This window comes from Myzus persicae, unplaced genomic scaffold (genome assembly GCF_001856785.1).
Source record: "Myzus persicae strain clone G006 unplaced genomic scaffold, MPER_G0061.0, whole genome shotgun sequence".
In the NCBI taxonomy this organism is placed as follows: Eukaryota; Metazoa; Arthropoda; class Insecta; order Hemiptera; family Aphididae; genus Myzus; species Myzus persicae.
In genome coordinates, this window is record NW_019103808.1 from 14,642 (window position 1) to 28,112 (window position 13,471).

Consider the following 13,471-nt stretch of genomic DNA (forward strand, 5'->3'; position numbering starts at 1 on the left):
GTTTGGTAATTCGATACACTTTTCGGATAACTAACTTATTTTTTATCGAACATTACCTATATGCGATGGCCCAGTTTGGACAGTTGGACCAGTTTGGCCTTTTCAAATCTATTCAAACCGTTCAGCCGTTCGGGGTCAGCAAGAGTACTCCTTGCTACCACTGCGCGCACTCCTATAAACGCGCGTTCAAATAAAAATAACTACTTATCGATTTTTCCATTGCACGATCGAAAAAGTTCGATTTAGATTTCCAAATTCTATTACTATATGTTATGATGTATACAGCTATTACCGTCTTCGCTTACCTGCAGCAGTAATAGGCCTACGATATCGGGTTAAATAATACTGTCAAGACAAATTTCTGCGCTGCAAACGACCGTAATATCGAGTTTGTAATTTATGATTAAAAATCGCGTATTCATGGCGCTATTATACAATATAATAACGTCGTATTGCAACCACAATGACGCGTACAATACAATAATATCGTTACTTCGATGGTCGTTAAAGCTTTAATAGTAAAAGCATGTACCTATTGAACGGCGAGGCGGTGGACAAGTCGTTTGACGATGGGTGTGCAGTGTGTACACATTTTATGTTTACGTACGCGTTTTGTGTGCATTTACTACGTATTATAAATTGTATTTATAATATTATTATACAATAGGCCCATGAATTTTGAATGATAATACTACACACACGATAGCACACTAGGCCTTCGATCGTTAAAGTACGATAGATGATATAGGTACCTATATCTATAAATTATAATAGTGGTAAATCGACGGTATACGCTCAACACGTGGACGGGTAACAACAATAATTATAAATAATTATAAAAAATATTTTACACGATGAGCGAACAGTGTACGATTATATTATAATATTGTGTGAAATCGATCGACTTCCATGAATTATTGATCATATACAGAGTGACTTTTTAAGCACGCTCGACCCATTTTCTCCCTTTAAGAGAACATTTATTAAAATTTTGTTTTTTAGAATTGTCAAGTATTCCTAACGACTATATTTTAAAATTTTAAAATATGAAACATAATTTTGAAATCGGAATTACAACAATGTCGGTTATCCACTGGAGTAACCATTTTGACGAGATTCAATGTGAGCGAATTTCTGTGCAGTAGGTATCAACATTTTGTTTTTTACCCATATTGTATTGTAGGTTTATTGGCTATTGGATTATTGGTATATACCATCATTATCACACTGCACCTTAATTAAACCAGGTATGTTGTATACATTTTCCGACGTGATTTCTTTTACGGGGTGATAATATTATGTGGCGATTATTAATTGACGGGAAACAAACAATTTAAAATATATAATAGCAGCCAATATCTATGAGTGTTAGCGTATTATGCGTTTGAAAAAATATACTTAAGAGTGGATTACAGTACCAATGTCAAAATATGTAATACGGTATTGCGAATGTAAATACTGTTAAACATCCATACATACTGGTTAAGACGATTCGAAGCCATGTTATTATTTGTTTTTTTAAAAAAAAAATTCATTTATCACTGAAAGCTATTGAAATCGAAACATATATTTACATACTTAATGTTTTATTACATATTTTGTAATAAATGATTTGAAACTTACTATATAAGCGTGTAGTGTTAAACTGGTAAAAAAGTTTGAATTTCGGAGGAGGTCTTTACGATATGCCCTGTCGAATATCTCATAGGCTATCCCTAATATTTGCCAGGATCTTCGTCGTGCAATGTGCTCCGAACAGAGAAATGTCGACGACGAATTGATTAGAAAAACGACAGAGGAAAGCAAAAAGGAAAACGGAAAATTCATATTCAATTGTAATGCGTATTTTCGTTGGTTGTCTCCTCGACAACGCCGAATACGAATGCTCTCGAAAACTGGCTGGCTGATTGCCATGGCATTTGTCCGCCACGTATTGTTCAATATACACGCGTATATCAGTACTACTATATTTTTCTCCGTTTTATTATCTTAATAAATAAATATATATTGTATGCACAGACATAAACACAAAAGCACGCTCTTAGGTTTAGAGCGGAGTGTATGTGCGTGAGAGATAGAGAGAGAGAGAGAATTATATAATATTGGTTTTACAGTCGTGACGAGTATTTTATTTGTGTTTATTTTCGGTGAAACATTTTCGAAGTAGTGAAAACCTCTAAAACGCTAAAGCTCTAAAACACCATAATATTATATAGGAGAAACCGAATGTAGAGACGAAGAAGTAATTTTTCCAAAATCGATTCAGTAATATTGTTGTGATTCAAAGCAATAACGAATGACAGCAAGATTAAAGTGATATTGTTTTAAATATATACCTACTTAACCATTTTGGGCAAACAGCAGAGTCATCACGCTCGTAATCGTTTTTCAAACTTAAGAATCGATGGTTTTAAATTTAAAAAAACATTCACACAATCTCGATATTGTGCAGTATTAGAACATTTTTCTTAATATTTAATTTATTTCTCTGCAAAAATCAATATCGTATAAAAGAGGGTCATAACTATATATACAAAAGAAGGACTAAAAATAATATAATATTCAATCTTCACTTTTATTCTGTACTTAATTTATAATAATCTGAAACTATAAAGTATAAATTACTGCACTATGTTGTCATTTGTTTCTCATTATTTTTTTTCTATCATCTCTGACTAAATATATTTGTCTGTTTTTAAGCTAATTGGAAACTCAGAGGAGGACATCTTCGTATCGCACTTTTTTTAAATTTGTTTTTCCATCGAATAATTTAGTGCACCGGGCTAGGGGAAATGTTATTTTCTTCTATTATATTTAATTTCACCTTCCGGTGTTTTCCAGTAATTTAATTCAACGACCCAAAACACACTCCTTTTGATGCTATAAATCCAACGGTCGTAAAGAGGATTAGTTCTTTACGTTCTAGAAAAAAAGAAATATTTTTTTTCTAAAGTAATCACCCGTGTTTAAGATAAATTATATGATAACAAAAAAATAATAAATAATGATATTAAAAAATAGATTTTGATTAACTGTGAAGGTGAAAATTAACTGGTCTAACCTATATAATAACATAATCTATTGATTACAGATGAAATTTGCAACCGTAAAGGAGAATTTTAACGATGATTTCACAGTGGAATTTTAACATAATATATCATATTATATAATAATAATTATTACTCTTCGGCTGCGCTGCTTTTATACATAAGAAAACGATGATTCCTCCGATTCGCATACAATTCCATATGCGACGCAATAGTAGCAATGATATTATTATTATTATTATTATTTTACTCTTACAGTTTTCGGATGTATAATATTACTATTATCCGTTGCCAGCATATCATCAGTCAATAAGGGCGTGTAAAATATAACTCGTGGTAAATCGATAAACGTGCGTATTATATTATTGTGTGTGGGCAAATATAACAACAACAATAGTAATAATAATTTGATATAATATTATTATGTCTTCCCATCATAGTGTATATATTATATCTCAGCTGTTGTACGGCTCGAGAATAACTATACCATATAATATATTGGCGCACTGCTGGCGGACGTTCTACTTTTTGAATTTAATTTTGATCCGCACGTTGTAGGGTATTATTATATATTTGTGTGTGTGTGTGTGTGTGTGTGTGTGTGTGTGTGTGTGTGTGTGTGTGTGCTGCGGCAGTAATAGTGTATGGGAAATTAGTTTTAGGTTAGAGGAAAAACGGATTGGATTTCTGTCCCGGGAGACGATTGTTAGGGAATATTTATATGGTTGTTCGATTTTTTTTCCTCGCCTATATCGTATTATCGTATACGTAGGTACCTAGTTACACATAATACTGTATACCTAAATTGTGTATAATATTGTATTTGTATAGTGTATACATACATTGTATGCCACGCCGGTTCAGAGTGCGCGGGGGGGGGGGGTGCAGGGTCTCTCGAGAAATTTCAGTTTACGTTAAACGTCATTTTCATTTCGCGAAACCGTTCTCCTCTCGCACGTGTTTATCAAAATGTAAATTAAACCATGTACAAATAATAGTGTTATGTACGCCGGACGCGTAGAATAATAGTATTATATTATTAGCTACCTGAATAATATATCGCGAGGCTATTACAATTTTAATATGATTTAACTGTGTGTTGACTAAATGTTTAATGTGTTTAGCTTGTGTGCGATGATATTAATTCATGTACGTCGCGTGTTATGCATAAAAACGATATCGGAAACTAATGATAGTCATAAGTATTTATACGAACGGGAGAAAGAACTCTAAAATCGACTTTCGAGACAAAGTCAGGGCAAAGTCAGTTTTACCATTTAATATATAGTCTGGAGGACAAAGGTCAGTCGAACGTATCCACTTAGACCGTGGTAACTGGTCACGAAAATGATGTTTGAGCTTTTGAAAACAATCTGTTAGCATACTTTTATATAATAGACTTTGCCAGTCGTCGCATTCCAGATTTATTGCCATTACCAGAGCACAGCAGAGAGAGGGTAATATAATACACGAGGGAAGCAAAATAAGTGCTCAATAATTATTAGGGATCGAAATCCGGATTGGTTTTTTTTTTTTTAATTCTACTCGAATATGTAAATCAGTACACATTATAACATGTATTATTTAAATACCATATAGATTAATGCTGTTCAGAATTTACCCATATCACGTGACGGGTATTGAGACGACTAATTTATTTATAACGGACACTTTACATTTTTTAATCATTACGACACAATGCATCCGATCGTATTATTATGGAAACACGATTCGTTTAATTACTATAAAATATTCGCGCGAGCTTCGATATAATATGTACATGAATAACAAATCGAATTAGAATGTAATCAATTGACGAAGATGGACCGGGATAAAATAAAAATAAAAATAAAAATCTGACGTTAAAATATTGTAATATATACGTTTTACCGAGCTCATAACACAAAAACCAGTGCCACAGTTATAATATCGTTATAATATTACAGAGTTAATAACACTAGTTATTCGCAGCGAATTCTTAACAGCCCGAGGGGCAATTGCCTCCTCACCGATCGTTTCAATGCACCCCGTTAAGTACTATATTCTTTTCATCTACTTGAATTATGTTCTCTTTGTGTACATTTTTGCTGCAGTAAACACATATACGACGTACTGTTATATATATAATCCACGATGCTTTGTAGTTCATGGACGATAAATATTTTTTACTTCCACACTACCGGGTTTCGCTGTTTATGGAAATAATAATAATATTATTAATATTTCTACAACAATATTATTCGCTTCGGGAAATTTCACTCCGTGCAGTACATATTAAAGCATTTGACCAATCGAGTTTCTACAGTTATGATTTCGCGTTTAAAATATTATTATTATGCTATAATATAATATTCGATTAAATCAATATTAGTCTGTATCATCCATTTTGCGTGCGGGGAAGTTTGGGGTAGTATTATATGTTATTAAAATAGGTTCGTCAAAAACACTATAATATGGTGAAACAGAAGGTCAATAATTATAACTAGAAAAATAAGTTGCATTACATTTTGAAGGAGGGTTTGTATGATCAGTATGCATATTGTTTTGTTATGATAAAAGTGTATTGAATAAAATATGTTTTAAAAAAAAATTATAATATATATTGAGACGAGCTTTTTACGAAATTGATTGTCTTTTCGTAAATAGCTTGTATTTAAATCTTTGTTAAAGTACATATTTTATTTAATACCAGCCGTTATAAAATGTGCTCGAGCAGAGTTATAAAAAAAAAACTTTTTTTACTTTTTCTTTAATTACATTTTTATTTCTACGCGTTTTGACATTATAAACTTTTTACAACTCGGCAATTAATAAGAAAAATAATACTCATCAGTGCTACAGATTTTATTTAACATAATTTCAAAAATTCGCCTAATAATATGCAAATGAAATATTATGTAAAATACAAAATGTTATATTTCTAATCGTTTGATGTAGGTACCTATTTGACTGGCCATTGCGGTGTCCTGTCAACTGTTTTGATTTCATATCAAAATCAAACTATTCTCGGAATTTACACAATTGTAGGAACTGCCGTATCCTTGTCACCTATAGGTATTTTTAAACAATAGGATCACGGTGCCCAGAGATTATAGCAAATCCGTCTTTTATTCTCAACTTTTGCTGTGGAATAAGATAACAGAAATTCAATTGGTCAATTGGGAAATACCACGTCGGATTTAATAGAACCGCAAGTAGAATTAATCTGAGAAAATACCGAACTGTGTTTGCATCAATACACCTACCAGCTATTATTGTGTCTGCGTATTAAATTTAGGTCTGAACCTTAGATAAACGGAAAAGATAATTTAAGACTGTCACAGGAATACAGGATATATAATATTATATATATATAGACAAGTTTTGGCAGCATTATTTCATAGACCTATAACTCTGACCACGATGAATGAGCACACTTGGAGTCATCAATATTGTTGTGTTCTAGGGTCGGTGGCTGTATTCCCCGGAGTGCCGAAGTTCGCCAAAGTGGTTCCGGTCTTTAACAAAAGGAGTCCTGCAATAACTTTGGGCAGGTCAACATCACGCTGAAATTGGACGGAAGTTATTAAAGAGTCGGCATAGATGTTTTGGATCGACAAACTTTTGTCCTTACTTTCAAACTTCATACGGTTTTACAGTAAATAAATTCTACGAAACAAAGACTTTTTAAGTATAAGGTATTAATTAAATTTTAATAAAATATACACTGTGTAGATTGAAGTAGGTAGATAATTATACTCATTTTTATGTTTAATTATTTTGTTTGTACAGTAGTTTGGTAGGTTTTATATATTGTACCTAAGGAAAAGTGCAATGGGGCAATAAACAAGACGTTTTTGATAAAATTGAATTTCCAAATGTGTTTCAATACTTGTCGGAGAATTATTGTCTATAAATCGGCAGAGTGTTTTTCAGCACGTGTGTGAAAGACTCGAACAAATTCGAGTACGAACTTTTTCTTATAACTTGACGTGTATTAAGGGGTTACTTTTTCATTTCGAAAATGTTTGTCGCGTTATCGAACCATCCTCTCTGCAATGGGTTTGTGCAAAGGAGGGAAAAATAACGTAAAACTTTTCTCCTGAGACTTTGTTTTTAACTAAGTTTTAAAAGAGGTTGTTGAAGTTCGGCTACACGATCGATTTCTAGAGAGTAACACAATCAGAAGGAAAAGGAGGTGAGAATGCCTGCAGTTCAATAGATTTTTTTCAGAGTTCGTAAGATATGTTGTCTCAACACGGCCCTATTACTTCTGGTTTTTTGGCAATGGTAACGTAATTGCCCATTTCTGTAATGTCACCCGTATTAAATAATGAGATTTATCGTTTCATTGTAAAATATGTCATCGTATTAAAAAAATATGACTTTTGAAAAGAATTAGTTTATTAAAAATATAAATAAAATGATGAAAATGTAATTTTTTATACTCTAAAATGTTATGGTATGTATTTATAAAGGAAATCGTAATTGTATATTTTTTCAATATACAAAATTTCTTTAAGAATAAATTATTTGGATATTTCTCTATTCAGTGTTTATTTTAATTAATCATTAATTAATTCAATCAAGTAACGTAAATATTATCTGAATTATTAATTTCGTTTTATAAAAGCCACAAAAGAATTTTCATTTTATATTATAATTAAATTCCGTAGTACATATTGTAAGAGACCACCCTCGATACAGATAATTACATAAAATATTTGGTTCAAATGAAAAATGGAATTATAATATAATTTTCCAAATCTGGGAATTTATGAATTGGCAAGAGTTTCTCTATAGTAATAAATATCTAAGTACCTATAATGTTATGATACGCTTTATAGGTACAAGATAATATTTTAATACCCAGTGTGAGAAATTATGCAACCAAGTCGTTTGAAATTATTACGTACAACTTTTCTACTTAATGCAAATTAATGAAAGTATATTTAATATTTATTGTATTATTTATTTTTATTTATAGTTTACCTACTTTAACGTTTTAACCTGCCAGAGGGGTAATGAGTACCTGCAGTAATTATAGTTCTAAAAATTATCGTATAGCATAGGTCTAAATATTAAGCATTACCTATTATCATAATGTTATGGTATTAATTTTACAAACAAATATAATTTTTTAGTTGAATTGCTTTTAAACCACAAAATATGGAACGGGAAAGTGTGAGGGGATGAATAAATTGTCTAAATAGTTCCAATACCGATTTATCCAACAATATTAATGATAACCGTAAAATATTGCGACTTTATGTATACCTTCAAGCCCATTATGAAAATAAATTGTCAAAGTAATTACGAAAATAATATTAATATTAATATAGTGACTAGGTAGTGAAATTTCTTCGCAAGAGAGTTATGTAGATAATTTTGAAAAACACGAGCTAATAAATAATCATAATAAAAAGGCTTTTGTGAAATATTTCGCATAGAAGTCTGACGGCGAAGGTACTCGAGGAGCATAATTACCTACCTTCACAGCAGTGTTGTGCGGGGGTAGAGCCGATAAAAAAAAACAACCAAAATCTAGTTTTAAATAAGTGCGTACTAACATCAATCAGATAAGAATAACGAAAATGAACGAAAAAGACATTAAAAATGTTTTCGGCGCACGTAATCAGTGAGCTTATATAATATATATTACACAGCAAATCTCATAGTCCTCGCAGACATTTTGCTGTTTACCAAAATATATATTTTATGCACATAAATAACGGACAGACAACTACAGTAGGTAGATACATATTAGGTATGCCAAATGAAAGAAACGACCAAACTGAGTTATGTTAGCTCGAGTCGACGCGATATCGACTTAAAGGTAGAAATAATATATTTTTAATTTTTTATACATTATGGACAGATTGAGTTTGATGGGAACTCGGGGCGCAGCCTACATATTTTTTTAGTGCATAATTCATTACTAAGAAGTATACAATATAAGATTTATTATATATGTAATTAATATTATACAAAACTAAGAACTCAATATGTTATACAGTATGATTCCAAGCATTCTCACTCTCTTTTTTCTTCAAATTATTTAAAAATCTGATTTTTGGAATTTTTAAATATACATTAAATTTATATTTTCAAATTCTTGAATTTGTTTATCCTATTTAAGAAGTTTCCTGTGGAGGGACAAACTTATATTTTTCGAATGAGAACTTCCATGTTCAATTGGAAATTATTGAATGGATACATTTTCTGAAAAAATTGACGAATCAAAATTCATACTAGTAGTTTTAGATTTTGAGTTTTTTTAAAAATTTTTTCTGAGAATAAAAGATACATTGTAATGAGTTTTTAAGATATGGGGGCTATGGTGGTTTTAAAAATGTAGACATTAAAATTGACCTATCAAAGTTAACGATTTGTAAAAATGGCACAAGTATAATAAATATCAGTCACAATATTACGTATATATTATATTTTTGTAAAACCATTTCTAAGGATTATTATTGTTAATGCATTTTAATACCGGTAACTAAGAAACTACTCAATGGAATTTTCAATTAAGTAGATCAACATTTTCAAATAAAAATATTCACTAAATAATATACAGTAAAAAGGCGGGTTGCCACTTGCAAAATATAACTTTGCAGTATCGTCACAGGACACACTCTTTAAGTAGTATAAATTAAATTTGAGAATTTGAAAAAATTGTCTGACAGTATATTTAAAAAATCGAAAAATCAGAATTTGAAAAAATTCATTATTGAAGGGAAGAATTTGGGTGAACATGCTTGGCGAATCACTTTGTATAATATATACATGTGGACATGTGGATGATGCATGTACTATTATTTTGACTAAATAAATAAATAAAAATAAATATATTTTACATTCTACGCCTTAATTCATAATATTATAATATGACCTACATAATTATTATTAAAACATTTTGCTAAAGTTGCTATACGGTGCGATGCTATACCGTGTCACCTGCATTATACATATTTGATGAATGCAATGCGTATTTAATTGGTCATATTATGGTTTCAACCATAAAACTTGGTGCTCAGGTGAAATTATTAACCGAATGTTGGTTGCATGATAATCTATAATTATTGTTAAAAATGTATCAATATTTTTTGTTTCGATTTAAATCAATCAATGTTTTTTAGAAATACAATTTTTGAAAATTAAAATGCAAACCCTCAAATTATAATATTATTTGAAAATTTAAAATATTAACTAAATTAATGGTTATATAATAATATGATTACTAAACACTACTCATTATTATAGTTAAATGATTATCTTTAATTACCTTTTTTAAAAAAAAAATGCTTTATGTGGTGCTCATGGTTTAATAATATTATTTAGTTGTTTTTATAAAAATTCAGTTTATTATTTGAGACCAAACATGACGGACGGAATGCGAGTGTTCTACACTATTTGTAACCACCCCATATAAATGGCAGTGGAGCAGCACCCGATGCTTTTTTTTATAACTATTGGCATACCTATTTGTATATCGTGAACTTTAACACGTCAGCAAAATGTGTAACGGAGAGGGGTTCGATTGATTTTTCGTCCTCTGACAGGTTTTGTGTTGATATTGTGCACAACAATATTACAAGTGGTACCTATAGTACCTATATACAACTCACTTGCCGTTTGTGAATGTTGTATTTTATTTCGTATAAAAACATTGATAATCTGTTGACGAAGCTCTCGAATTAACAAACGACACTCGATAAAACAGTTGTTGGCTTTAAACGTATGAGGCGTGACCTATTTCTTTCGAGCTCAAAAACCATTAATAATCGAAAAATAGAGGATTTTAACAGTGTGAGTATATATTTTTTTTTTGAATTTGGGGTGTCTAATAATATCAAATGTTCGATAATGATATAACAATATATCCAATTGCATAGTAAACAACACGATGGGCTGTAGTCAAGTGAAATCAACTGCATTATGCATTATTACGATATTTGAAAATTATAGTCTTAGATTTTGGATAGTTGACAGTCGGGATTAGAGTGGCTTGGAAAATTTAATAATCATTCAACCAAGTTATTTACTATATATTTACACTTAAACCAATTTAGTCCTATGCGGAAACTGTTTGAAAATCTTTATTGTCTTATTGCTATTCAGAAATTCGCCTTATAACTAGGTACCTAAATGTAAAACTAAACGAAATACAGGCATTCGGCATAATACGTTTAGAATAAAGTATATTAGTGTAGAAAATTCGAGTGAAATTTAGTTGTATTTGAGACAAATCGTTTTCGAGAAATTCATGTGGATTTGATTTCACGTACAATACGATAATACGATAAATGTTTTTGCACAGAAACGTTTTATTTAAAAAATAATATATAGGGTAGATATACATAGATGTTTGTAATACTGCTGACAATTGTATTTTCACTTCGTATTGTTTCTTTGATAATATTGACAAAAATGGAACAATAGAAAAAGTATCCCGTTTGTGAAATATTAATTTAGATTTATCGTGGTATTATATTTTATCACGGAACGCTGTACAATAAAAAGAAATCCTATTGATTTTTTGTTGTGAATCCAACACGTTAAATGCAGTACCTACGAATGAAAATTGTATTTTGTTTCAAATTTAATGAATTCGGGTTTTTTTTAATATGCATCGAAATCTAGTTCCTATAATATATTATATGGCTTTCACCGTATCCTCGGTATAATGTCCTCGGAAAAAAAAAATTCTACATTATTATAATAATATCATATATCTGCAGCTGAGCGTTGACACGATCTTGTCAATCTTATCTGTTGCGTACGTTAATGCATGATTTATGGCATTTTTCATAATAGCATATTACATGCGGTGCGATATGCATCTGATTTCGATTAGCATTTCGGTTTCACTCGTCTGAAAGTCGTGTAACCGAATCACACAAAGTACACGTCGATGATGGCACCTACACACAATAGTCCATCATTTGCTCGGCGTATACAATCTTATGATACACGGTAATTTCACCGAATTAAAGTAATAACAGGTACATTATAATATTATGCAGGTCGGGATGGTTGTTTCCCGATATTAAAATAAAACATCGAAGCGCGCACGGAAATACCTATAATACCTGCACTCACATATATCATTATAATATTATGCAACCATCATAATATATTTTATGTACTCGTGCAGATTGCAAAAGTTCTACGTGAGCTTTGGTGCGAGAGCACACTGAAGCACACAAAACGAAAAATTAAGCCATCATGATTAATAATATATTATAATATGATATAATATATATAATACAACATAATATTAACGTACTTGTATATTATTTTTATATAAAGCGATGACTCGATGATTTACACACAATGTACATTATATTATAATAACATGAAATGTATCTGTATGTATATATCATAATATCGTCTCAAATCCTAGCTTAGCACGTTGATATTATAGGTATATACGCCTCCACGATATCATATACATTGATATTACGAGAATACTTCGTAGGTTGTTGTGAATGGACGGCGCGAAAAAAAAACACACTAAAGACTACAATACATATAATATACCGAAATATGATAAACCTATATAATATATATATATATAATATAATACCTATAATATGTTTAATGTATACTATTTACATACACTATGTGATATGCTGACTAGGCACGACCAAACACGCGAACAAATGACGGTCGACTCGCCGAGTGTTGTGCTGACGAGAAGAAATCCAACGATAAAAGGTCTGTCGCATATTTTGCATTTTTATTGTCAACGCTCTCCGTATACAGGCCTCCGACGTGCGGGCGGAGGAGGCGTCGTAATAATGATAATAATAATAATTGTATTATTATTATTTGTTGTATTCAACTCGTGCAAAGTTTCATGCCCGATGACGTTTCACGTCCGAGTGCTTGTCTTAGAGCGCGAAAAGATTGTTTTATCATTATTATTATTATTATTGCGCAACTTTGAGTTGCAGCGAGAGTCTCTCGTAACGCGATGATAATAATAATAATATAATATTGCTTATATTATGAGATATTGTTGTTTTGAACGGACGTTTAATAGGTACCACGCATACGCTGTTTCTGCCATTATTGATGGATCTATTGGTTTCTGCTGCAGTGTCCCTGGTCGCGTATTTAAGTACAGTAGAACTCCGATTATCCGAACGCCAATCATCCGGACGTCCAATTAACCGGACGAGAAAAAAAAGGTGAGTGCCGTTATTCATACACCTGTCTCGTAGTCGTTTTTAGATTAGATAAAGAATAGATATTATATATTATTATTCTTAATAATATCCGTCATTCCGACGTAGGTACATTAAAAATTCTGAAGCTTTTGGTGCATTGGATTTGGCGTTTAAATGGTTCGAGAGGCAAGAAGAATCGAACATCAGTAATTAAGGATTATTTTGTTTCAGTTAAATATATAGTAAAATCATTTGTTTATGGTTACG